The sequence below is a fragment of the Delphinapterus leucas genome, chromosome 21 (genome assembly GCF_059928025.1).
Source record: "Delphinapterus leucas isolate spDelLeu-1000000601 "Yukka" chromosome 21, BTC_Dleu_Yukka2, whole genome shotgun sequence".
Lineage (NCBI taxonomy): Eukaryota > Metazoa > Chordata > Mammalia > Artiodactyla > Monodontidae > Delphinapterus > Delphinapterus leucas.
Window position 1 is genome coordinate 4062507 of NC_143149.1, and position 27832 is coordinate 4090338.

Below are 27832 nucleotides of genomic sequence, written 5' to 3' on the forward strand. Positions count from 1 at the left end.
ACATCTTCAAATATGTAAAGTTAATATAAAACATTTACATGAGCAAAATGTATAGTTGAGATTTCTATTTTTTCTAATTTATGTAGGCACAAGAACAAGACAATTTGAAGTGATAAGTTTAACCCCACATACTGAGCCAATTTCCCCCACACTATCCCATAATCCCCTTGTTTTTCTTCTTTGCTTATCTAACAACTTTATAACTTAATAAATGCTATAAATTATAAAATTTATAATTGAATATAAAAATACATATATCCATTTCTAACTGCTGTTTTATTTTTTCTTGCTTTAACAGTATTTTGAAACCATTATGGCCCTGTGCATCGCACTTACATATGTTAGGATGGAACTTCTCACTTTTGTTTTCTTTTATGAAGTTGACTTAGTTACTTGCAACATTTTTTTCTATAAAATAAAAAACTTAGAGTAAAGTCCAAATCACTCAGGATATCAAGCTCAGTGTTTAACTGGGAGTTAAATAAATACTTATAAACATAGCAAATCTGTTTATTCAAAATTTATTTAAGATCTTAAGTCATTTTGAAATTGTTTTCTCTATCAAATTAACACATGTTTTGTATGGTTGGTTCCTAGACTCTTTAGAGTGGTTGATAAGAATACGAATGATTTTTTAAAACATTTTCTAGTATAACTTCCTAATAAGGTTCTGTGGTATAAAGGAATAATACGATCAATCAGTAGAGAATCCTGCAGCCTTACTGTAATGCCTAATCTGCTTGGCCAGAATCAGCAGTTTTTGTTTTAAATTGAGAATCAAATTCACAAAACACAAATGGCCCGTAGCAAGCTTACTCTCAAGAAGGAAATGAGGTAGGCAGCATAGCATGTATAGTCAAGTTCTACAGGGCTGGTGACTCCCAGACACATTAATCAACATCCCCACCCTGCGTGCAAGAAATAGGGCTCTGTGGGTTCAAACAACCTTAACGCAAACCTTTCCACCTGGGAAACCTTCAACTGCATCTCATTAATTTCAGGTTATGTGTAAGTTAAGGATTACTCAATCAATGAATCTCAGTGAGTTACAGCTGTTCAGTTTGTTAACAGTAAATTTGGCCAGAGTCTCCTGTAAGTGGATCCAGTACAGACTCACTGAGTTAGTATGGTGAGGAATATCTGACTAGGGGCCAAGTTTTCAAGACCAGGTGATCATGCATCCTGCCAATTTCCAGCTCTATTTGGCGTATATTTAGTCCAATATGTTTGATGAAATCATTAAAATTCATGACACTTGGTCACGGCATACTACCATTTTCATATCACTGGAGTTGATTTCCTAATAGTTAAGAATATTTATGACTACGTTCGTGATGAGTGTTAATTTTATATACATTTTTTGTGTAGTCTCTTTGGTTTTGATATCAGGGTAAGTCTCTCCTCATAAAGTAGAAAGTACTTCCTCCTCTATTTTTTTTTTAATTGTGAAAAATTGATACAATTCTTCTTAAATACTTAAGTGAATTTACCAGTGAAATCGTTTGGCTTTATAATTTTATTTGATGAAAGGTTTTGATAATGTTTTTAGCAGATATATGGCTAACTATAATTTTCTCCAAATACTCTAAGATGTTGATTAAACTCAGCATCACTGGTAATGGGTCTGAGTTGCATAATCTCTGTGCCTGTGAGGATCACATCTTGTCTAACTTTTGAAATGTAAATCTAATACCTCTGGGTTTCTCTGTCCAAATCAGTTTGTTGGAATTCCTTTCTAATTTCTGTCATTTCTTGTATAGGTTCTCTGTTCAGTCACTCTGGTTCCATATTATCATTTGTTGTAGTCTTATCTATTCTTGGGGACTTAGCTTCTAGTAGGTTAAAGTTACTAGGCTCAAAAGGTTATAATAATCAGCATCTTCAGGGTGTGAATTGGTGCCTTTAGGAGCAAAAGGGCCTGGGTTTCTTCCTGCTCTGGAAATTACCTTTGGGGCCTTTCCTTTCTGTCTGTCCGCATCTGTGTCATTAATGGCTCCTAATAAGACCTCTGGAATTTCTTCTTTGCTCTTCACAATATAGGCTCTAACTCGCTGGGTTGGGTGATCAGGCCAACATCTGGAGTATGGTAAGTTTTGTTGAGACTAAGTCTTCAATAGGCCTCCAGGGGTCCTCAGGAGTTAACACATAATCCAGTCTATCCCTAAAACACCCCTTAAGTGATTTTGGCAGGGTTAATTAGAGAAGCAAATTAATTATTATCCTCCTGTCTTTCACAACAGTGTTTGAAGTGTTTTATCATACAGACCCTTAGTAGAGTGTTCCAAATCATTTGTAATATGGTAGAGCAGTATTAAGATGGGTATTGTGGCTGACGTTAGTATTCCAACTATAACAGCACAATTTGTTTATTCACGAGCTATTTAGAATTTCAGTCGGATGGCATAGATGGTAAATAGTTCATTAAGTTTAAAGTTTGTCAATCAGTAATGATGGGCTTCACCAGATTTTAGTTGGTCATGAATTTAGTGTAATTTATTGAACTGTTTTTCAAATTTGACATGGAGTATGGTACATCCTACAGCACCAACCAATATTAATTATTATTACTTTGAGTTGGGTTGCCAGCTACACCAATCATTTTGTTTTGGGACAAATTATGCACAGACTGAGATTGTCTTTTGCCAATATTGTATTTCCCACACGTTCATTGTGCGAATTATAGTTTATAATATTTCACAAGTCAATAGCATACAGGATAATGTCTCTTAATAAGCCAATAAAGACATAACACTCCAAACCAATGATGGATTAATCACACCATTGTTCCAGGCAAAGGGGCGATGAAAGGTACAAAGTCCAAATTTAGCTGAGGTGTGCCCTTCTACGAGCTCATTCTCAGAAGAGACAGCTTAGCCATTCAATAGCTGATGTCCAGCTGCCAGTGCAAACAGAAAGCCCCTCATTGCTAGAACATGATTCTAGTGGAACCAAGGCACTGGTGCAGGCAGGCAAGGTGATCTTGTTCTTGGGACCAGTGCACAGTTTTCACCACAGTTGGCAAAGAGTAGCCTTGCCAAGGCAGGAGCTAATGTCTCAAGGTCTTTGGAGAGCTATTTAGGTCAGCAAAGAGTAGGCTTGCCCAGGCCAAACACTATCATTAAGTCCTCATAAAAACCTTGGTATTTAAAGTTCACATGTCCATTAGGTCAGTAGTCATTCCTCCATATGTTCATATCAGTAAGCACCCAGCACAACAGTTGTGCTGACAACGTCCTGACTCAGCCTCCCCAATGTAAACATACTGACCCTTAGATCAAACAACTTCACTTAATCCATAAACAAGTGGACTTGAAATCATAACAAACCAATCACAACAGATGTGCAGATCTTTAGTTTTAGGCCTTCTAGTAGGTATGTTGTGACATCTTATTGTAGTTTTAGTTTACATTTCCCTCGTGACTTTATGCTGAGCAATTTTTCATGTGTGTTTCCCCTTATCTTGGGAGCATCTGTCAGTTTTTATTTCTAATAGGTTATTTGTATTATTACCTAAATATATATATATATTTAACATATATATATATATCCTGAATACAATTCCTTTATCAAGTAAAAGTCTTGCAAATATTTTCTACTGGTCTGTAGCTTTACTTTGTATTTTGCTAAGAATATCTTCTGAGTAGGGAAGAAGTCTAATTCATCAATTTCATTCACAGTTCATGATTTTGGTATCCTATGTAAGGAATCTTTTACCTATCACAAGGTAAATAAGAAATTTTCGTATAATTTCTGCTAGAAGATTTTACAGGTTAAGCTTTTAGATTTAGATTGATCCATTTCAATGTAATTTTTTGTCATTTTGGCATATAGCATTGAAACCGTGCTCCTCAGACTGGGACTTGAACCCCCGTGCTGGGACTCGAACCCGGCCAAAACCCACAGTCTTCCAACTGAGATCACACACCTGGTTTCAGGATTTAATGAAGCTCAGGTTCTTGATGTCTCATTGCAGAAAGAATTCAGTGAGAGACAAAGTGATAGGCAAGAAGTGGATTTATTTAGGGAGAAACACACCCCACAGACAGAGTGTGGGCCATCTCAGAAGGCGAGAAAGGCACCAGGGTATGGGGTTGTCAGCTTTTATAGGGGTGGGTGATTTCATAGGCTAATGAGTGGGAGGAGTATTCCAGCTATTTTGGGAAGGGGCGGGGATTTCCAGGAATTGGGCCACAGCCCACTTTTTGATCCTTATGGTCCGTCTTGGAACTGTCATGGTGCCTGTGGGTGTGTCATTTAGCTTGCTGATGTGTTACAGTGAGCGTATACTGAGGCTCAAGATCTAGTGCAAGTTGACTTATCCACCATCTTGGACCCATTTGGCTCTACTCAGTTTGTCATGTCCTTGGGTTACATCATTACATCATTCTTTCAAAGGTTGTGCCCTGCCCCCTTCCCTCCCGTTTCATTGTTAGTAAGGATATATATAATACGTAAATAATGTAATGATTATCAAATTCTTCCAACACAGTTTGTTGAATATATTATTATTAACCCATTGAAGTGCTTTGACACTTTTGTTGAAAATTAAGATCATATATATGTAGGTCTATTTCTTGACTCTTCTATTTCATTAATTTATAGTCTACTGACTTTAATTACATATATATTTTAATCATTTTTGGGATTTTTTTAGAGTTTACATTAGCCATCTTCAAAATTTCAACATTTAGACTTAATATTCTGCTTTCCACTTCACCCGTCATGATTCTAAAATCCCATTTTCTTTTTTGTTCTTATTTCATACTTTATATTTTGCACCCTCTTTACTTTGTTCCGTTTTCCTGTATTTTTCTTCTACATATTTTCAATGCTATTCTTAAATAGTCATTTGCCTTCAAGAAACAAATAGAAAAATATTGTGTATTTTCCCACTTGTTTGCCATTTCTGATACTGAGTTTTTATCTGATGTCATTATCTTTTTGCCTAAAGAGCATTCTTTAGCATTTCTTCCAGTACAGGTCTTGTGGCTACAATCCTCAGCTTTTATTTAACGGTAAAAGTATTTCCTCTTCATTGTAAAAAAAATTTCCTGGATTTTGTGTTGAAACATTTCTTTTGGCACTTTAGTGATATCATTGCTTTACCTGTGGCTTTAGTGGTATCTGAAAAGTTAGCTGTCATTCATTTTAGTGTTGCTCTGTGTATAATAATTCTTTTGTTCTCTGGCTGTTTTCAATTTTTCCTTGTATTTTTCAGCAGTTTTACTATGATGTGATTTTCTTGATATTTATCCTGGTTAGTGTCTGCTGAAATGTGTGGATATCTAAGTGTATGTTTGTAATCAAACTGGAAAAAAATAATCCTTGTCATTCATATACCTTATTCTGCCCCAATCTGTCTTCTCTTTCTGTGACTCCAACTCTAGTTATATTAGACTCTTGTTGGTAATCTTTCTTCAATCTTTTTTCTCTATACCTTGAGACCAAAGCATTTTCACTGATAGACGTTCAACTTGACTGATCATTTCTTCTATCCTACCCAACCCGCTACTAACAACAAATGGTGAATTTCTCATTTTGATTATTGTACTTTTCTAATATCTGTGTTATTTTTAAATCATTTCCATTGATTGCAATTCCCAACTGTTTACTAAGGTCATATTCCTTTAATCCATCATAATATTCATAATAGCTGCTTAAATCTTCAAAATTCCTGTCCATCAACTCAGTATATGAATCATCTTCATACCTTCTGCTATTGTCTTCTATTTTTTTCTTGACCTATTAGTATATTTTTGCTTGGTATAGAAATCCTGTTTGAAATATTTTTCTTTTAGAATTATAAAGATATTTCTCCACTTTCTGTGTCTTGTGTAGTTTCTGAAAATAAATTTGTTTAAATTCTTGTATCCTCTATATGAACTGTTATTTTTCTTTCCCATCAAGATGTTATTTACATTTATCAGCAAATTGACTATAATTTTTTTCTTAATTTTTCTTTCATTTTGTATTTATCTTGTTGCACTTACCTAAACTTCTTTGCGTGTTTTGTATTCCTTTATTTTGGAATTTGGGGGCCATTCTCTCTGCAAATAACTTCTTGGCCATTGTCTCTCTTCTCCCTCTATGAATAAAATACTGTATGTTAAGTTTTTATTCTATCCCACAGGTCTTAGATGCTCTATTGTATTTGATTTAAAAAAATTTTCTCATTGCATTTTATTTTCAATGCTCAACTGACATATTTTCCACTCCAGTAGAATCATTCCTTACCCGTAAGTAGTTTATTGGAGACAGTGTTAAAGGAATTTCTCATCTCGGATATAATAAATAAATAAAATTTCCAGACATAAAATTAAGAACAAGTGAGACTGAGATACATACGGTTTACGAACAGAAATGGGTGTACCTGCTTCTTTGTCAGTCCGTTATTGTGGAGAGTTAGGTTCGTATGCTGGGTGGTTGAGATAGACTTGTGTTTTGCTGTTATCAGCCTTCCAATCCCACAGACTTCACATTCGTTCAGCAACAAGCCATCATTGTGTGTGCTTCCTGTTAGTCCTGAGGTTCTGAGAACTTAGTGTTTCTGTCCATGTTTCCCTCATGTTTCCCTTTGTTCCTGTGTTCTTGAATCACAGAGTGGTCTCTCTGCTCTGGTCTCTTCCCCAGAGGTAGATGCTGCAGCTGTGTACTTGGTATTATTGATGCTATTGCTTTTGCTTACATTCGATGTAGGGAGTTTTGGGCTCTCCTGCTCTATCACTGGTCTTTGAATGGCAGGTGTGTTTGGCGTCGGGGGATGGGCCTTCTTAGTGTTCCTTCCTCTGCCCCACCCATAGCAGCTGACGTCTACCTTGTATCTAATGTGGGTCTTGTGCAGGAGAAAGTTATCTCCTCTTTTCTCAGTGATAGCCAAGCACTGTCTTGTTTTGGCGAGGCATTCAAGGACTGTTTTTCTTGCCTCTCCTGCAAGAGCAGAGGATTTGGCGTCTGTACTTCCCCAGAAGCCTTGGGATGCCAAGGATTTTTGCCTTGCCCTTGGGAGCATGAAGGTGGTGTTTCCCAACCCTTTCCTAGATGCAGATGGGTTCTTCTGTAAACATATCCCTGCAGGCCTGTGTCTGAGAAAATTAGCTGCTGCTCCATCATGAGGGTTAGAAGAGCTATCTACATGGCTTTCCCATTCTCCAGTGGCACCGGATCATCCCCTGTGGCGTTCTGGCAGAGTAAGGAGACTTCAGTCTTCTCCGCTGCCCCCAGTCTTTCTATTAAAAATCTAGAGGAGACCCATGTACAAGAGTTTCTGAAATAATACACACTCCCTTTATGTGTAGGGCTTGCTGCTATGGGAACTGGTGTCCAGCCCTACCCTACTGTTCTCCTTTAGAATATTTTTTGTTTTGGTGTTTATTATTATTTCTGTCTGAGCCCTGCCTACAATTCCTATGCCTCTTCTCTCCAGAAGAGCTTGTCACTCCTTGAAATTCAGAGGAGTGACAAGAGACTTGTAACTTCAGCTCTTTGACCAATTCCCAAAAATTATATTTTTGTGGGCTTCCCTGGTGGTGCAGTGGTTGTGAGTCCGCCTGCCAATGCAGGGAACACGGGTTCGTGCCCCGGTCTGGGAAGATCCCTCATGCCGCGGAGCGGCTGGGCCCGTGAGCCGTGGCCGCTGAGCCTGCGCGTCCGGAGCCTGTGCTCCGCAACGGGAGAGGCCACAACAGTGAGAGGCCTGCGTACCGCAAAAAACAAACAAACAAATTATATTTTTGTGTTTTATCTGGTTGTTGCTCACTTGTAGTTGGAGAGAGATAGTCTCTTGCAGTTTTCTGTATTCAGAGTGGAAGTCGCACTCCCTTATGTACTTTAATAAAATTTTAAATACAAGACGTTGCTGTGCACAGCCAATATTTCTTTATATTTTCTCACTTAAATATACATTTTCAGTTCATCGTGTTTTTCTCTTGCCTGATTTTACCCCTTAGTCCTCCCTTCATCATAGGTTTCTTGATGATGAATTACCTGTATTTGGCGTTGCTGAAAATGCCTTTGAGTTTTTGTTTGGATTTTCAGCAGTTCTACCATGATATGCTTAAGGACTGACTTTCTTCATAGCACTTCTTGAATCTATGTTTTTTTGAATTTCCCTAATTTTGGAATATTCTTAGCCTTTGTCTTACTAACATGTACACTAGACTAGGTTCTAACTATAGGTTTGAACCATAGGTTCCTATAGATTTCTTTTTTAATTGATTTTAGGCTTATTATTTTTTCATACTTAGTTTTTTCCAGACTTACAGAGGTATTATTGACAAAGGTTGTATACATTGAGGTTGTACAACATGATTTTTGAAGGTGTACAACGTGATAACTTAGTATACATTGTGAAATGATTACCACAAGTTAATTAACTTATCACCTCACAGAGTTAACATTTTTGTGTGTTTGGTAAAAACACTTCAGATCTACCCTCTTAGCAAGTTTCACGTGTACAATACAGTAGATATTAATAACTATAATCACCATGTTGTACATTCATTTTTAATTATAATCAGCTTGATAGATCCCCAGAACTTATTCATCTTATAACTGAAAGTTTGTGCCTTTGACCAACACTCCCCATTCCCTTCATTCCCACCCATGGCCCCTGGCAACCACAATTCTACTCTCTGGTTCTGTGAGTTTGACTTTTCTACACTTCACATATAAGCAAGATAATGCAGTATTTGTCTTTCCATGTCTGGCTTTTTTTACTTAGTATAATGCTCTCCAGTTTCAACCATGTTGTTATAAATGGCGGGATTTCCTCTTTATGTCTGAATAATATTTCATTATATATATCCATTATATATAATATTTTATTATGATATATGTATATTACATTTTCATCATCTATTCATCCACAGATTTATTAAGCCCTCTTAGTTTTCTTATATTCATTATGCACTATTCATAATGCATAGTTATGCATAATTCATCTCCCCTGGGTGTTTTCTCCCGATACATCCTCAATTACTTAATCTTCTTTGCCTTTAACCAACATGCTGCTAGACTGGCCTGTTGAATTCTTAATTAATGCATTTTTCACTCCTAGAATTAACATTTGATTCTTTTTCATAGATTTCAGTTCTCTGCTAAATAACTTTATCTCTGTGAACATTTAAGCATTTTTATTTTGTCTTATATGATCATTGTCATCACCCTCTGTGGCTGTGTTTCTGTTATCTAATTTTCTTCTGGCTTTCAGTCCTATCACCTTGTTTCCTCAAGTGCTTGGTAATTTTGATTGAATGATAGACATTTATACAAAAAAAATTATACGTAGTCTCATTAAGTCCTTCCAAGAATATTTACCTTTGCTTATGGAATGAAAATAGGTACACTATCATCCCTGGATTAGTATAATGCAGTTAATGTGTTTAAAATAACATGACTTTGGACTTCAGTGCATGTGAAGGCTAATATGTTTCTAGTTTTTTCATTCCTGCTTATTAATAGTTTCGCCCTTCAGGGAGCCAATTGGAGGTTTAACAAGCCACCCCTTCCTCGGTGGACCCTGGACTCCAAAACCTGTCTCTCTGTCTCCAAGAGGCTGATAGAATCCATGCATATCTTCTCATTCTTTGAGCTACCTTTTCCAAAATAGACAGTCTTAGGTAAAAAGTTGCCCTAAATGATGAGTCACAAAATATTCATTTCCTTTTTCAGATTTTAGCCTTGTCTTTCTCTACTGATACATATAAACATAAATAATTCTCAGTTAAGAGTTGGTCCACATTAGCTAGTATGTCATACTCTGAGTGAAAGTATATTCCATCTCTTTCTTCCATTTTTATTCAACACATATGCAAAGTCATTTTTATATGGTAGGTATTACTGAAGTGATTAGAATAATCTACAGAATAATCTATAAATTGCAAAGGATAAGGAATCCTTATCTGATTACCAAACAAAACTTTAACCTCAATGACAGTTCATTCCAGTGTCTTATGTCCAAACTCAGTTCATTCTAATACACATCTATCATCATTGCCAAGATAGATGGGGAGGGAGGGAGGGGAGATGGTTGGGACGGAGGAGAGGGGAGGCATACCTATGTTTTAGTAAGCTTTTGGAAATTTTGAGCTTTAAAGAATAGTGTGTGAGAAGTATTTTCCATATATATTCAATGATTACATCATCTATCTAATTTAAGATTCTATGACTAGATTCTCTATAAATCAAATCTACTCAGTGAAAGCTTCACAGTTAAACAAGCTTTTGAAAAAATCTATTACCTTTGATTAAAATGATTCTACTTTATTGGTGCCTTTTATTTTAACAATTTGAATTTCTAAAGCCTCTCACATTTCTGTATTAACAGAGAAATATAAATAATACCAAACTCAAAAGTAATTGTCTACTGTTCTGGAAAAGTGTAGACTACCTGTAATTCAGGATTTAACATTTAATTTACATCTCTGTACTTCTGTTATTCATAGTTTAGTTGTATATTAAAGTCATCTCTTTTTACTTCATTTTGTTTTCTTCCATTTGGATCTTTGAACACACAATCTTGAACCAGATTGAATCAATAAATTTCTATAGGAAATAAACCTTGATAGTAAAACAAAATAATGAAAGTTTCACATAATCTATTGAACTATAGAAGTAATTTCAGATTTAGTAATATAAAATCTTGACAGAATTTCTGGCAAAACAAGTACAAGCTATAACTCTAGTATATGCTGTCCTTTTTCTCTTGTAAATCATAATTAAACATCAAACAATCTATCAAAAGCAATATAAAATTCATCAATTTTCCCTGTAAGCATTAGCCACTCTTTTACAAAAACTTCATTCACAAGTGTAATTATGCATATTTACCAATATTTAAGAAAAAGATAACTAACTCCAATTATTTTTATTCTTTATATTTCTACTGACAGCTATCAGCCCATATGTTGATAATATTGTCATTGTTTAGTGTTAATTAAACTCTACAAATGGACTGAGTAAATGAGAGTAGGTAATGTCTTTTACATATATATTATAAAGGAATTTATTCCTAGAAAATTTTATTATTGTCATCATATAGTTTTTTAGAAAGCCAGTCATAATCATTTATTGCCCTTTGGTATACTGCACTAAGCACTATGTTATAGCTTATGTTTCATTCGTCACCATGCAGTACTGTATCATGGCATCATTATTTTTTCAGATGTAATAATGTGCCCTAAGAATTCTGAAGATTGACACTTGTAACTCCATGCTTTGCGTTTGGAACCATATCCACCACTGGTGGTGCTCTTTCCTTAAAAGCAGTAGCATCTTTAGGGCACCATTTACCATGAAGGTCTGCTAACAGGCATGAGGATAATTTATTCCTTGTTAAAATCTCACCTTGAATTGAAAATACGTTTGATCATTTGCAGTTTCCTTATTATCTTTTGGTAGATTAGTTCTCCTATAAAAATATCTGGTACTTGCCTTACGGATGTGTTTTTATTTTCCTGATTATAAATTCTTCTTTTTATGTATAACACAGGCTGTGAAATAACAAATGAGTTCAGTTACAATGATAAAATCTGGGTACAAGAAAATAGGTTAAATTCTCCCAATATTCCCGATGACCTTCTAAATCAACTTAGTGTCCCAATATGTCTCTGTGTAAAGTCAGTTTTCAAACTGACTTACTACAATGTTTAGATTTAGCGCCACAATTTAAAATTCAGTATAGATTTGACATATTGAGGTTTACTAAAAAATTGTTTGTTATGACTTATTTCATAAATGACTTTGAAGCAAACTTAAATATATTTCTATATCAATAAAGTAATTCCGAATTGCCATTGTGAATGTTAACTGTTGTGATATTTCATGTAAGACACTTATAAACCATGTAGTTATGCCAGCAGGTTTTTCACATACAACCTAAGTGACTCAAGTGAAGTAATTGTAATTTTAATTGAAGTGGCTAAGAAATAAATGGCCTGTGTTTCTCCTACGTGTATTTAAAGAATAAAGAAAGATAAGGCAGGTACATTGAGGAATTCCAACTACTTTTAGAATTAGATAGAATTCTGAAAAAAAAAATTCACCTGATTTGTTATAAGGAGTAAGACATTACATATAAGGGTATTTAATGTTGTATAGGGATATATAACTTTCTCATGGAATCAAAATACAAATATCAATTAGGTTAAAATTATTGATGAGACTCATCCTTCTAAATGAGTATATACATACACATGCACAACTTCAATAATATGATTTATGGAGTTCAGAGCTTGCACTTCCTGCACTTTTAGTATTACTAGTGATGTTAAAGATAATTGTTCATAGCTGTGCTAATATTGTAAAAGTTTTATGAGTATATCTTCTAGAAAATTCAACTTCTGGCCTAACACTGTTAAAGTAAACTTGAACCCTATTTTTGCTGACATAGTGATATAAGAACTATGTTCTCTCAGGGCATTCTGCAGTGTCATTTATATATGAGCATATTGGCTTTCTTGGAAGATAAGTATATGATTTATTTAATTTGGGTGATGTCTACTTTTCATGAACACATTTTATGAAAAATAAACAGGAGTTGGTGCTTAATTTATTAAATAGAACACAATGGGCTACAAATATGCCACCTATATTATATAATCTTAATGCGTTGGATGTACATGTTATTTTGAAACAGATTTAATGCTTTATGATGTAAGTAACTTATTCAAATTTAAAACCAATTAATCTTTATAGATAAAATAAAACATGAAATATTTATAAGCAGACACTTGTATATAGATACAGGATCTGTGACAAGTATAATAAGATGAAATTTGATTTTTTAATTGTCCCAAACAATCTGAAGTTCTAGTTGATGTTATTTCAACCACATACATTGATTTCTATATCCTATTATATGCTTTTAACTATTAGGCTTTTTTTTAATATCATCATCATACTTTTAAAAAAAATCAGTTATTCCTTACTATCAAATATCTAACAGGTATTCAGTTGTCTACTAATCTTAAACATCATAACCTTTTCCCCTTCTATTTATGTGATAAAATAAGGATCTCTTTTTCTTTAACTTGAAGTATAGTTGCTTTACAATGTTGTGATAATTTCTGTACAGCAAAGTGACTCAATTCTATACATTTTTATATTCTTTTCCATTATGGTTTATTGCAGGGGATTGGATATAGTTCCCTGTGCTATACAGTAGGACTTTGTTGCTTATCCATTCTAAATATAATAGTTTGCATCTCCTAACCTCAAACTCCCAGTCCAGCCCTCTCCCTAACCCCCTCCCACTTGGCAACCACGAGTCCATTTTCTGTGAGTCTGTTTCTGCTTTGTAAATACATTCATTTGCACAATATTTTAGATTCCACATATAAGTGATATCACATGGTACTTATCTTTCTGTGTCTCACTAATTTCACTTAGTATGATAATCTCTAGTTGCATCCATGTTGCTGCAAATGGCATTATTTCGTTCTTTTTTATGGCTGAGTAGTATTCCGTTGTATATATGTACCACATCGTCTTTATCGATTCATCTGTTGATGGACATTTAGGTTGCTTCCATGTCTTGGCTATTGTGAATAGTGCTGCTATGAACATAGGGGTGCATGTATCTTTTTGAATTATAGTTTTGTCTGGGTATATTCCCAGGAGTGGGATTGCTGGATCATATGGTAGTTCTATTTTTAGTTTTCTGATGAACCTCCATACTATTTTCCATAGTGGCTGCACCAACTTACATTCCCACCAACAGTGTAGGAGGGTTCCCTTTTCTCCACACCCTTTTCAGCATTTCTTATTTGTAGACTTTTTCATGATAGCCATTCTGACCAGTGTGAGGTGGTACCTCATGGTAGTTTTGATTTGCATTTCTCTGATAATTAGTGATGTTGAGCATCTTTTCACTTGCCTACTGGTCATCTGTATGTCTTCCTTGGAGAAATGTCTATTTGGGTCTTCTGCCCATTTTTGGATTGGGTTGTTTGTTTTGACATTGTTTAGAATTGCCAACAAATGCTGTTAGTAAAAAGCCAAAACACCTTTAAGGATTTTAACATTGGTTCTACATTTTAATATTTGTTTAAAATTTTAGATAACACAACCCTTATCATCTGTACTCTGAGCAAACAATTTCAATCTTATCAACCTTGATATCCCCCACTCCCTGACCACACTTTATCCATTACTAGGAACTTTAATGTTTCTAGTAAATTCTTATTCAACCAGCACTAATTTATTAGCTAATCAGTTAATATGAATCCTTTGAGAGAACTGATTTTTATATTTAGTTTTAATTATAAGGCAAATCTAGTAAAATAAAACCAAATGTAAAATACATATTCCATTTAAAGAATAGTAAGAATATAGTATTGTTTTGCAATTAATTTTAAGGTTGACATTAGTTGAGGATTCCTACGCATCAGAATTTTACATAAGGGATTCTTTAAGTCAATGAAAGAAAAAATTAAAAATTTTAAAAAGCATAATAATTCAAATAAATGGAAAAATATCCCATGTCTTGGCTTGAAGCATTAATACTGTTAAAATGGCAATACTACACAAAGCAATCTACAGATTTAATGTGATCCCTATCAAATTACCCATGACATTTTTGTATGGAACCATAAAAGACCCAGAACTGTCAAAGCAATCCTGAGGAAAAAAAACAAAGGAGGAGGCTTAATTCTCCCATACTTCAGACAATACTAGAAAGCTACAGTAATCAAAACAGTGTGGTATTGGTACAAAAACAGACATACAGATCAATGGAACAGAATAGAGAGCGCAGAAATAAATCCACACAGCTATGGTTAATTAATCTTCGACAAAGGAGGCAAGAATATAAAATGGGAAAGACAGTCTTCAGCAAGTGGTGCTGGGAAAGTTGGACAGCTGCAAATAACTCAATGAAGTTAGAACACAAAATGGCTGAAAGACAAACACAGGACATGACACCATAAAACACTGAGAAGAGAACATAGGCAAAACATTCTCTGACATAAATCTACCAATATTTTCTTAGGTCTGTCTCCTGAGGCAACAGAAATAAAAACAAAGTTAAACAAATGGGACCTAATCAAACTGAAAAGCTTTTGCACAGCAAAGGAAACCATAAAAAAAAAAAAAAAGATAAGACAACCTATGGGATGGGAGAAAGTATTTGCAAATGATATGACAGACAAGGGATTAATCACCAAAATATACAAACAGCCCATACAACTCAACAGCAAAAAAACAACCCAATTGAAAAATGAGCAGAAGATCTAAATAGACATTTATCCAAAGAAGACATACATTTCACCTCACACTGGTCAAAATGGCCATATCAAAAAATCTACAAACAATAAATGCTGGAGAGGGTATGGAAAAAAGGGAACCCTCCTGCACTACTGGTGGGAATGTCAATTGATACAGCCACTATGGAGAACGGTATGGAGGTTCCTTAAAAAACTAAAAATAGGGCTTCCCTGGTGGTGCAGTGGTTGAGAGCCCACCTGCCGATGCAGGGGACATGGGTTCGTGCCCTGGTCCGGGAAGATCCCACATGCCGCGGGGCGGCTGGGTCTGTGAGCCATGGCCGCTGAGCCTGCACGTCTGGAGCCTGTGCTCCGCAGTGGGGGTGGGGGGCCACAGCAGTGAAAGGCCCGTGTACAGCAAGAGGAAAAAGGGAAAAAACAAAAAACTAAAAATAGAACTACCATATGACCCAGCAATCCCACTACTGGGCATATACCCTGAGAAAACCATAATTGAAAGAGTCATGTACCCCAATGTTCATTGCAACACTATTTACAATAGCCAGGGTATGGAAGCAACCTTAATGTCCATCAACAGATGAATGGATAAAGAAGATGTGGCACATATATACAATGGAATATTACTCAGCCATAAAAAGAAACGAAATTGAGTTATTTGTAGTGATGTGGATGGACCTAGAGTCTGTCATACACAGTGAAGTAAGTCAGAAAGAGAAAAACAAATACTGTATATTAATGCATATATACGGAATATAGAAAAATGGTACTGATGAACCTAGTGGCAGGGTAGGAATAGAGACACAGATGTAGAGAATAGACTTGTGGAAACAGGGTGGGACGAATTGAGAGTAGCATTGACGTATATACACTACCATGTGTGAAATAGCTAGCTACTGGGAAGCTGCTGTATACCACAGGGAGATCAGCTCAGTGCTTTGTGACCACCTAGAGGGGTGGGATGGGGAGGGTGGCTCAAGAGGGAGGGTATATAGGTTTACATATAGCTGACTCATTTGTTGTATAGCAGAAACTGACACGACATTGTAAAGCAATTATAATCCAATAAAGATGTAAAAATAAATAAAAATAAAATACTTGAAAAAATACTGTGGTTCTAGGTTCTAAATAATTGTGACAGTTACCTGTGGACTTTAATTGTATATATTAAATACACTTTTGAATATACATATATATTCACACTAGAACATATTTTAAATTTATCCTTTAATAAATATTGATTGTATTCTCCAAAAAATTTAATTCAGAAAACACCCATTATATAATACACCTCTTATATATGGACGTATGATTACCTTGAATCTTGGTTTGTAATAGCTCAGAACCACTAAAATTTACTTTGGAAAAAATGTGTCCCCAACCCTGTGTTACTAGATAGGTGTTCCTGACTACAAAAAGCAGATTGAAAGTAAGTGATGAGACTTTATTTATTATATAGACAAGAGCAAGATTTGTTTCAATTCTGTCATTTCTTGGAATGCCAGGAGAAACGAGCCCAGTTTAGCAAAGTTGCAGGATACAAAGCAATAAACAAAGCTCATTTCATTTCTTGTTACAACTGAATTGAGTAACTGCATATGGCAATTAAAATAAATGTTTTCAATAATATCAAAGAATGAAATAACTTTAGAAAAATTGAAATACGTCCCAGGTTTATATGCCGAAAGTTATAACTTCGATGAAAGAGACTAAAAACTAAATAGAGAACGACACTTTATTCATAAATTGAACCGTTTAATACTGTTAGGATGTCAATTCTCCCAAAATTCATTTAAAAATTCATTATAATCCTAATAAAACTCCAGCAGGACTTTCATAGATTTTGTAACTAATTTAAAATGTACACAGAAGAGCAAAGGACCAAAGTTTTGATGAAAAATTACTGCAAGGTTCACAGTAATGAGTTGAAATTTACTCTTCACGTATGATAATCAAGAGTGTGATGTTATAATAAACATATGGTAAGTTACAGAGAAATAGGTACTACAGATACGTGATACATTTTTGACAAAGATGTCAAAGTTACTCAATGGCAAAGGGTAGTATTTTCAGCAAATTGTACTGGAAGAAAACCCACAGGTACCATATAGAAAACCACTGAAAAAAGGAATAATAGGCCTAAATTTGAAGCCAAATGTGTATACATTTTGAAAGGAAACATTGGAAAAATGTAACATGTGGTAGGGAAATAATTCTTAGGCCACAAAACAGATAAAACCCAAGATTTTAAAAAATGGGATATTGCACTTTAAATGAAAAATATTTGGCTCTTCAGTAAGATCATTATTGAAATAACACACTGTCTTCAAAACAACTCTGATATGGGAGCATATTGATATATACATGGGATATGTATTTGCAAATGCATATCTATAAAGGACTTATAGAGAGTTCATGAAGTACTCTTATGCTCAACAGTCAGAATAAAATAGCCAACTAAAAAATTGGAAAAGATTTGAACAAATGCTTCACTAAGGATGAGATAAAAATGGAAAATAAACGCATGAAGGATATTCATTAGCATTATTCATTAGAAGAATGTAGATTAAAAATAGAGCTACCACTACACATTTGCAGGATGGCTAAAGACAAAAAAAAAACTCCAAAATGAAATTGGAAGTGTTTGGAAGGATGAAGGATGAGCATTTGACACTCCTGTATTTCTGATTAGAACACAGAATAATACAGAGACTTTGGGAAATCTTTGGTAATTTCTTAAGCTAAACATACACTTGCCATACAACCCACCATTCTCATTCCTAGGTAGTTCCCAAAGGTAGAAGAATGCATGTGGTCACTTAGAGACCGATACACGTATGTTCTTAGCAGCCTTCTTTATAACTACGTAAAACTGGAATCACCTGAAAACATGTCACATGGTAAAATGGATAAACAAATTAGTTTATTCATAAGGTATCACTATCATCATAAAAAGAATTAGAAGGATGAATCCAAAAGCGTAAAGCTAAATAAAATAAGCCAGATATAAATGGCTGCATGTTTTATAATTAGTTATATTTTATAAAAATATATATTTACACAGAAACAGATTGTTGCCAGGTACTGGAAGCACAGAGAAAGGAATATCTAAAGGGAACTGAGGGAAATTTTTTACAGTAATAGAAACATTGCCTATTTCAGTTACGGTGACGTTTCCATGGCTCTACTTAGTTCTCAAAATAATTGAATTGTACACCTAAGCAGGGTTAATTTTACTACAAGTAAATTATATTCAGTAAACCTGAAGTTGAAAAATACATAAAAATTGTTAGGGTTCAAAGAGGTTTTAACTGCTTGGAGAACATTGTCCTAGAAGAGAGGATTTTCAAATATACTTTGATAATCAAATATTTGTATTATCATCTCATGTAGGACTAGGAAAGGATAGTATTTTTTTAATGTATAACCAAAGGAAAAATAGGATAATGAAAAGATAAAACTGATAGAACAAATAGAAAGCAAAGCATAAGATCTTAGATTAAAGCTAAGGTATGTCAGAAACTGCATTTAAAAGGACAGAGAAATTACTCCAACCAGAGAAAGCAAAATGTCTTTCAGAGTAATTTTTAAACCTTAGTATTTTTACACACAAGAGCTCTAAAGCATAAAGTATTTTGAAGTTAAAAGTTACAAGAAGAAGGAACAGAAGAAGAAATTGGAGAGGAAGATGGTTTCCAGTTCAGCTTGTAAGAAGCTTGGAAGTCACCACTTTGTCCTCACAGAAAAAAGCTGAACAGACTGAAAAATCAATGACTCTTCTCGGATTCCTAATAAAGAAGAGGACACAGGGTCAACCACTGTCCCCAACTGGGGAGACAGAAGGGGGATACGGCAGTCATGGCTTACAGAAGCAGAGACTCCAAAGTGTAAACTACTGAGTGAACCGGCTCTAGGGAAGGAACCCTGAAACATGACGCATGAATTGCTGGAGCTCAGTCTGGACGACCCAGAGTTAGAAGCTCCAGGGAGACCCAGTCGTCGGGGGGCCGGTGGGGGGGGGGTCTCCACAGTTTTGTGAGATTGAGTTCCAGGAGCTCGACCAAGTTCTCACAATAAATGTGGGAGAAAAATTCCTCTGTGACTCAGCAGAAGGAGGGGAGAACGATTTAATTTTTTAATTGAATTTAGTTGATTTACAACGTTGTTAGTTTCGAGTGTACCACACAGTGATTCAGTTACATATGTGTATAAATATATTTTTTTCCAGAATCTTTACCCTTACAGGTTATTACAAAATATTGAGTAGAGTTCCCTGTGCTATACAGTGGGTCCTTGTTGATTATTTTATACATAGTAGTATGTATATGTTAATCCCAAACTTCTAATTTATCTTGCCCCCTTCCCCTTTGGTAGCAGTAAGTGTGTTTTCTATGTCTGTGGGTCTATTTCTGTTTTGTATGTAAGGTTATTTGTATCATTTTTTTTTTTAGATTCACACACATGTAAGCAATATATGATATTTGTCTTTCTCTGGCTTACTTCATTTAGTATGATAATCTCTAGGTCCCTCCATGTTGCTGCAAATGACATCATTTAATTCTTCTTTATGGCTGAGTAATATTCCTTTGTATATATACAGCACATCTTCATTACCTGTCGCTGGTCACTTGGCTTAGAACACGTTTTGAAATAAGCTAGTACTCTCCATGATTCTCACAAGGCCTGCACTCAAGAGAAACTAGTTGACCAGAACCTAGATGGCTAGGGTACTATCAGAACCTAAATGACCTTGAAGAAGAGAAATACCTAATCCCAGCTCCCCCTAGACTTCCACTTGGGAAAAGAGAAATACCCAACCACAGCCTACTAGAGCCATCCTGTCCCATGTAAGGGGGGGAGAACACAACTGAGAAACATTTGTGAAATTCACAGTCGGCGGCATAGGCTCCCTAGGAGCCTGGACTTAATCATGCACTACAGCACAGTTGCCCTCCCCCCTCACCTCACGACCACATTACTGTCTACGACAGCAGTTCCTTTTACTCAGTATATCATGTCTGGTCATCGAGAGAAAATTACAAGGCATAGGAAGAGGCAAGACCTCCACAGCTAGAAGAAAGAGAGCAAGCATCAGAATAAGACATGGCGTGGAGTATTACTCAGTTATATATTTTTTAAAAAATGAAATAATGCCATTTGCAGCAACATGGATGGACCTAGAGATGATCACACTAAGTGAAGTGAGCCACACAAAGACGATATATGGTATTGCTTATCGTGGAATCTAAACAAATAAGATACAAATGAACTTCTTTACAAAACAGAAATAAACTCACATCATAGAAAACAAACTTATGGCTACCAAAGGGAAGGGGCGAGGAGAGGGATAAATTAGGAGTTTTGGATTAACACGTACACGCTACTATATATAAAATAGATAGCCATCAAGGACCTACTGTATAGCACAGGGAACCATATTCAATATCTTGTAACAACCTATAATGGAAAAGAATGTTAAATATATATATATTTTTTTTTTCCCTTGTAGGTTCTTTGGCTGGCCTAATAATTAAATTGACATAAGACAGAGTAACAAGAAAAACAAATTTAATTTTGTATATTTGGGAGCTCGTAAAAATATGGGACTCAAAGAAGGGACCAAAGCAGGTAATTATTTAGACAATTATTTGTGAGGATTTGAAAAAAGAAAACGGTTTGGGCTTGGGGTAGCAAATCAATGAAGTAACAAGGTTTGTTTACACAGCCTTCTCAGCCTTGAATTCCCTGCCTCTGGTGATAGGATGCCTTCTACCCTCCTAGTACAGGGAGGGTACCTTCATAAGAAAGATTTTTTTCCTGCTTTTAGGGAGACAAAGGAGGGTCAGAGTATCCGTCTGGCACTGGCTGTTTCTTAAGTAACTTTAAGTCAAAATAATCAACATGGCACAGTGGCATATTTAGCTCCCCCTCACTGTATTTCAAATGACTATCATAAAATCAAAGAGAGAAAGCAAACACCCGCAATTTTGAAAACGTATTATGACTGTATATTCTTAGGTTGTTTGTATGTTTGTTTTTAATCTTAGGTTGTTTGTTTTTAATCTGTCAACTGATCTTGGCTTTTACCAGTGTGTGTACATACACATAATGGTATAATGGTAGCTATTCTGAAAATATTTTTTATTAGGTAGTTGAAAAATATATGAATATATTGAAGGTTGATTTGGGGAGGCAAAGTTTACACAGTAAATGAAGAGAGATACTGATATGAAATGAGGAAGCCAAGGAGCAATCCTGTAATGTTGGATTGGAATTAGAGCTATCACTGTGAAATTATGAGTTTATATTTTTAAATTTTAGATATTGAAATTATATCATATAAATGTCTTTATCATAATATATAAATGTCATAAATAATTTAAGTTTAATATAATTATTTTACTATATCTTTCATATATTTGTAATTGGTGTGCTTGTAGGTGAATGATGAAATGTTTTTTCCTAGTTCTTTCTACTAAAATGGCCCAGAAGTGGATACTCCAGTAGCAAAAGGTAGTGCACTTAGGTCAGAAATCTTGGTTGCTAAGTACTATTCCCCAATAAGAACTAGACTCTGTGGGAAATGACTGATTCCAGTGCTGAAACCGGATAAGTACAAGATGAGTCTGGACATGCCAGAAAGTAAGAAAGTCCTTAAAAAAATGGGTCATGTCAAAAGTAATAAAAAGCCATTTTGAATAGCCTCCCCTGTCCAAATATCATACAATTCAAACATCAAAGTAAAATGACAGTAATGAACAATAGTCCATTGAATAATATCAAAATGTTTGCCTATAAACACAAAAAACAATCAAAGGAGGAAGGGAAATTTGTTCCTTACAGTAGAATACCAACTAATAAACATAGGAACAATAAAATTAGAAAATCATCACCACAAAACTTTCAAAAGAATCGATTCAAAAAGGAATCATTCAAGATTGCTAAATCTATTGGGTGGAAGGTTGAAAGAGAACAGAATATTACATAATAAATCTCCAGTTATTTCCTTGGTAACTTATCAGTTACACAATTAGTAACTTTTACAGTGAAAAAACTTGGTGGAAAGCACTTAAATTACTAGTGTTAACCTCACCACTAATAGGGCATATGGACAGAATGTTCCTTATGTGATGCACTCTGTGTGTGTGTGTATATATATACACACACATATATATATATATATATAATTACTGCTTTGCATTCCTGTTAGCCAAATTACATAGTTTTGCCACTGGAAGTACCTTATCAGTATGATGTTCCAGGTTTAATAAAGTCTCAAAGTAAATACTTCTGAGGGTCAAAAATCAGGCAATTAAATGCTGTTGCTTTTGCATTGCTTGTGGTGAAAGTAGTCATTTTCTATCTAACTGCATACATTTTGAAAATGTATCAAGTTAGGCAAAAGTCAAGGGACATTGAGAGTATGGGAACACACCACTATATCTGTACCTATCACACTTTTATTAGGCCAGTGTTTTGCTCTTCTTTCATTTGTAATATCTTTTTACGATATTAAATACGTAAAAACCACTGAAATTCCATTGCTTTCTTTTTAAGATTCTTTCATTCATTCCAAGTGCTTGGCTATTATTTTATCTTCGTTTTTTTATTAAGACTTTCTTTGTTTATGTTTCAATTTTTCACCCCCAAATTGAGGGGAAGGTGGAGATTTTCTGCACACTCTGCCCCACACCTGCACGGCCGACCCATTATCCACATCCCCAGCAGAGTGATAATTTATTATAACTTACGAACATTATTATCACCCAAGATCCATAGTTTAATCTTGGGCTCACTTTTGGTGTCATACATTCTATGGGTTTGAACATTTGTATAAGGACACGTATCCACCATTATGTTATGATACAGAGTATTTTACTGCCCTAAAAATCCTCTGTGCTTTGCCTGTTCATCTATCTGCCACCCTACCAACTCCATGCCCCTGGCCATCGTTGATCTTTTTACCATCTCCATAGTTCTGCCTTTTCCAAAATATCATATAGTTGGAATCATATGGTATGTAGCCTTTTTTGATTGGCCTCTTTGACCTGGTAATATATGCATTTAAGTTTCTTCCATGTCTTTTCTCATTTCTTTTTAGCACTGAGTAATACTTCATTGTCCAAATGTAAGAAACCACCAAACTGTCTTCCAAAGTGGCTGTTCCACTTTGTGTTTCCACCAGCAATATATGAGAGTTCCTGTTGCTTCACATTCTCGTGAGTACTTGCTGTTCTCAGTGTTTTGGATTTTGGCCATTCTTATAGATATGTAGTGGTATTTCATTGTTCTAATTTGCCTTTCCCTGATGACATAGGATGTGGAGTATCTTTTCATGTCTTATTTGCCATCTTTATGTCGTCTTTAGTGTGACACCTTGTAAGGTCTTTGGCACATTTTTTAATCAGGTCAGTTTTCTGTTTCTAGCTTTCAGAGTTCTTTGTATGTTTTGAATGACAGTCATTTATCAGATGTCTTTTGTAAATATTTTCTCCCAGTCTGTGGCTTGCCTTCTCATTCTATTCACATTTTCTTTCACAGATCAGAAGTTTTTAATTTTAATGAAGGCCAGCTTATCCATTTTTTCTTTCATTGATCATGCCTGTGGTGTTGTATCTAAAAAGTCATTGCCATATCCAAGATCATCTAGGTTTCTCCTATGTTACCTTCTAGGAGTTTTATAGCTTTGTGGGTTTTTTTAACCTCCTTAGCTAAATGATTAACTCATTTATTTTAGTCTCTCTAGTATAATAATGGACATTTTAAGGCTATAAATTTTCCTTTATATTCAGCATTGTCAATATTGAATATGTTGTATATACTATGATCACTTTATTTGATCTTTTCAAAAATCAGTAATTTGAACTTGGGTAACCTAGACATGGGAGCTGTCTAGGAGAATGTTTTAAACATTTAATTTCAAATTGTTTGATTTACTTATATGTCCTTTTCTTAATCATTTCAAATTTTATAGTATTGTGAAATTTTATATATGGTCAAGTAGATCCTCTTTATTATCTCATAGCCAGAGGACAAAGTAGATGTATCAACTCTACATTGTATTAAAGCTTTGTAAATGTGAGTGTGCACAAACATATACACATATATACACTTTATATTAACTTTATGAAATATATTATTTACATGTGCTGTATCTTTTTTATTATTTGAATCCTTATTTAAATGAGTGAGAATGTTGTCGTAAAGTCTCAATATCTCTGCATTTTATTTTTCTTTATTTTTTAAATAACTGATATGATTCATACATGATATAAAATTATTAGATATATGAGGTATAATAGCAGTTATAACTTTTTCATCTGTATATATTTATCAAAATATTTTTATTAGTAGAAATATTTTTTGTTTGTTTTGTTTGCTTACATGTGCTAACAATTTCTTCCTTGTTGAGAGAGTATAACCTATCATTAGAGATTCAAAGGCAATTTATCTTCCTTGGATAACCAAGGTGATTTTCTGCTGCCTCTTGTTAGAGCAAGAAGATAGGGGAAAAAAGTGAACTAAAATATTAATCTTCAACTAGAGTATCTGTCTTCTAATGTCAACTTCATACGTTGTCATTTCCCATGTATGAACAAATTCTAACATCAAAAATATGAAGAAAGAGAAATCAAGAAGGTTCGGAAGCCATTAATGTACTTCTCTAATCTGGTCTTTTAGATAAAGCAGTGATATACAGGCTATGCACAAAATATTTCTAGTTTTACAGTAATACCCATATGATATAATTTTAAAAGTACTTTAAATGTAGATCAAAGAGAATGAATATCTTTACTACTCTGAGGGACACTGAAATACAGAACTCCCAAAGAAACTGAAAATTTACATTTCAAATAACAGTGTATAATAGCTAATTGATTTTGATACTTGAAACAGTATTAAAGTAGAATTAAAGCAAAAGTATGTCCCGAACACTTCAAATACATTTTTTGTCCTAAACTCATCACATTAAATGACATAACCTAGCTTTTTACATTTCCTCCACAGATACAGAATAATTTCTTCATATTGCAGTGTCCACATATATATTTCTAAGTGTCCCAATGTATCTTATGTTCAGTAATTTATTCTAACAGAGAATGAAGTTTAATCTATTTTGACTTTCATTATCAATCATTGGATTTCGTTAATCCTAAACCTATAAATTGTGCTTGTGGAGAAAAACTCTGTTATACATATCTTTCATTCCATGCATACTCTAAAATCATATTCTCTGGTAGACTGATCTCTAAAGAATTATTTACCCTACAAAGAAACCTGTGCATAACCATGGTTCCTTGTTAAGTGAAATGGGCATTTATTCACTCCATTATCATCAACATTATTATTAGTATTTTTATTTTACCGTATCCGTGTGCTTCATTAAGGAGCAGTGAAGGATACCATGGCTACAAGTACAGTTTGGTGCCATTACCTTGGATTATGCTAAGGTAAAAGCAGCAAATGTCAACAGAAAAAAAGGCAGGTGATGTCACCATATTATTATGAAATAGTAGTAGTGTTGTCCTACTTTTTAGATGAGGACACTAAGCTACGGAAACATTACGTAAATGTTCTAAGGACAAAAAGCTGGAAAGCAGTAGAGTTAGAATTTGAAACCAATGCATCCAAATTCAAAGCCAGATCCCTTAAAGCCTAGGATTTTAGGGAGAGGGTGCTGGTGACCCTGATAAAATAGTTCCATGAACCTGTCTCCTCATCTTTCCTAGTGCACTACATTTTAATCTTCAGCCAGTTTTTCCATTTTTTTTCCTTCTCTGAATTATTTCCTTAAATTATATTCACAATCAAGTGTTACATTGAACCCATAGATTGAAAAAGCCATATGGAATAGTCATCTGAGTAATTTTTTGCTAATGTAAAAAACAAAAAAATTTAGATCTATCCTTCGTTGTTGAGTAATTTGCTCAAATTCACACATTCTGTGAATCTGAGGCTTCTTATACTAAATACCGATATTAAAGAGTTGTAAAGTTTAGCCAAGATATTATATAGAGTTTACCTATGACAGTAGTAAACAGTAGTAATAAATAGTCTTTTAATATTTTAAAGATATACTCATGCTTTTTCTTGCCATGGTTTTTTATTCATCTTCTCTGCAGTGAATTTCAATAGTTGTTATATTGTAGTTTTTAATTTGTTTAAAAGTTCATTGTTTATCTATGGTATTCCGAACTAAATTTATTAGATTTGTTAATTTGTACTTCCTAGAATTCTTTTCTTTTAAAACTTCATGACTCTTCAGTGAATGTCATTCCACTATGACACTTAAGCATATTATATTGTTCGGCTAAGTATCTAACACTAGGATTAATTGTAATTGTAAAGACTGTCAAGTTTATGATTGGACAAAAGATTTAAAAGGAACATCAAGTAAAGCAAGATTTGTAGAAATACAATAATTTCATTTGAATGTCTATTTGTGTATGTGTGTTTTGGGTACAGATATTGGTAAAGCTAACTTTGTAAAAATCAGAATGATGCTAACGTAATTTCTTCATACATTACAATGTGAAAAGGAAGAAACCAGGGGTGCAACCACTGATAGTGATATTTGTGTATCTGTTTCTATGAGAGTGTGTATACAAATTCTTATGTGTGAAATATTCCGCATAAAATATTCTTTTCAGAACCTACTCTAATTAAAAATTTTACCCATAACTCTATGCTTCCATGAGGTGAAAAAATCTTAAATTTACTTCAAATCTTGCATCCCTTTTTTCTTCTGTTTTTTTTCTGTTAAGAATTCTACTATAAGACGCTTAAGGAAAATATATCTTTGTGCAACTGTGTATCTGTGTAATTAACAATATAATATCACTTCATATAGGTATAGAAATGGATGTTTCAGTAATGATGATTGTCATAATAGATGAGTTCCTTTTTAAAAGAAAGGCTTCTCCTTCCCAAATGGTATTTTCAGTCCACCAAGTTGCAATTAACACAGCATCAGGACAAAGTTAGCTGCAGGCTCTGTCCAACCAGATGCTTATTAACCCCAAAGTGAGCTGTAGCTCTGACTTCATTTTGTAGATGCAGTCTGGGTTAATTGCTTTTAATTAGTTGCCTAACTACCCTAACTAGGACCATATTTCTCTAAGTCTTGCTGTACCGGGGACCTGAACTATGGAGGCAAAATTTCTTTTAGCACCTTATTTCTCTCTGCAGTTCTTTTTTTTTTTTTTTTTTTTTAAACATCTTTATTGGGGTATAATTGCTTTACAATTGTGTGTTAGTTTCTGCTTTATAACAAAGTGAATCAGTTATACATATACATATGTTCCCATATGTCTTCCCTCTTGCGTCTCCCTCCCTCCCACTCTCCCTATCCCACCCCTCCAGGCTGTCACAAAGCACCGAGCTAATATCCCTGTGCCTTGCGGCTGCTTCCCCCTAGCTATCTACCTTACTACGTTTGTTAGTGTGTATATGTCCATGACTCTCTCTCGCCCTGTCAAAGCTCACCCTTCCCCCTCCCCATATCCTCAAGTCCGTTCTCCAGTAGGTCTCTCTGCAGTTCTTGAGCCTTTCATTCTCCTAACTAGCTGTCCAGCTCTGCCCTCAGCAGCCTCTCTAGGACCGAAGGGCCCAGA

At 34.7% G+C, this 27832-nt stretch overlaps 1 protein-coding gene across 3 annotated transcripts in view; it reads left to right on the top strand.

Moving 5' to 3' along the window:
* LOC149744414 (uncharacterized) overlaps window positions 1–27832 on the top strand; it is a 144814-nt gene that overhangs the window by 27416 nt on the left and 89566 nt on the right. For 2 of the 3 annotated variants that reach the window (XR_016391066.1, XM_089903559.1), the window contains exon 2: window positions 23320–23437. The gene's annotated coding sequence lies outside the window, so the exon portion shown is untranslated. Of the gene's footprint in view, window positions 1–23088; window positions 23438–27832 lie in introns of those variants that run through there. The other variant, XM_089903560.1, reaches the window with a different exon arrangement.